General features: G+C 51.2%; 1 pseudogene; it reads left to right on the top strand.

Annotated features, from left to right (window-relative positions):
- Positions 1-761: 761 nt before the first annotated feature.
- Positions 762-1272, top strand: LOC102757751 (annotated as a pseudogene).
- The last annotated feature ends 80 nt before the right edge of the window (positions 1273-1352 follow it).

Here is a 1352-nt window from a genome sequence, read left to right as displayed (position 1 = left end):
TCGAACCTGGGACCTCCTGGTTCCTAGGTTGACGCTCTAACCACTGAGCCACACCGGCCGGGCTACAGTGATCAATTTTATACGTTAAGATAGTCATTTTCTTTTGGCAATAATTGTGGTGTGTATCGATCTCATGTTTATTATATAGTTTTTAGGTTTTTGTACGCCCCAGGGGGCGACATTACATAACTTAATACGTGATCGTCCCAATAAATCCCGTATCTTCCTGGTACCATGCCTAATTATTAGAATGTTATTATTAATGATTTTAAATTTATTGTTTTATTGATTTCAGAGAGGAAGGGAGAGGGAGAGAGAGAGAGAGAAACATCCATGATGAGAGAGAATCATGGACCGGCTGCCTCCTGCATGCCCCATTATTAGAATATTATTATTAATGATTTTAAATTTATTGTTTTATTGATTTCAGAGAGAGGAAGGAAGATGGAGAGAGAGACAGGAACGAGAGAATCATGGACCGGCTGCCTCCTGCACGCCCGCTACTGGGGATCGAGCCTGTGACCCGGGCGTGTGCCCTTGACCGGGAATCGAACCTGGGACCCTTCAGTCCACAGGCGGGCACAGGTCTTAGGTCTTCATCTCCAGAGTCCGAGCTGTGAGCGAGAGGCAGGCAGGAGGTGAGGCAATCTGACCCTCTCTCTGTAGGTGCCTACTGTTGTCTAGCCAGGGGCACAGCTGCCTAAGACCTATGGCCCGGTGGCCGGCTGCCTCTTCCTCTCTTCTCTTCCTTAACCCCTTGGGCAGGACCCCAAGATTCAAAAAAATATATATATATACAGAAGGGACCCCAACCGCAGTGTTGACATGGGAAACGCCGCCCTCGGGGGCCATCTGGTCACCACGTGCAGAAGAACGGAGCCAGAGAGCTGAAGGGCCTGAGCGAGTTCCCAGTGGATGTACAGAAGGTGTCGGGGTGCCTCCGGGGCCTTCGACGTGTCCAACAACCAGATCGAGAGCCTCCCGCCGGCGGCGATAGGGACGTTCACACGGCTGACCAGCCTGTCGTTGGACGGCAACCGACTGTTGGGTCTTCCCCCCATGAGCTGTGCGGCCTGGCCAGAATGGAGTCACTGGCCTGGGCCACAATCGCCTGAGGGAGTTGCCCTGGACCTTCGGGCAGCTGTCGGCCCTGAAGACACTCAGCTTCTCCGGGAACCGGCTGAGGGCCCTGCCCGCCCCCAGCTCTGCTGCCTCCTGCACCTTGAGGTGGTCGATCTCTCCAACAGCCAGATTGGGGGCCTCCCCGACTTCATTCATTATAATAATAATAATAATAATAATAATAATAATAATAATAATAGTGAATGATTAACACACACAAAAATGCAAGA

Source organism: Myotis davidii, unplaced genomic scaffold (genome assembly GCF_000327345.1).
Source record: "Myotis davidii unplaced genomic scaffold, ASM32734v1 scaffold6953, whole genome shotgun sequence".
Taxonomy (NCBI): Eukaryota; Metazoa; Chordata; class Mammalia; order Chiroptera; family Vespertilionidae; genus Myotis; species Myotis davidii.
The sequence above is the reverse complement of the archived record's forward strand: the minus strand, read 5'-3'. Positions and strand labels throughout refer to the sequence as shown.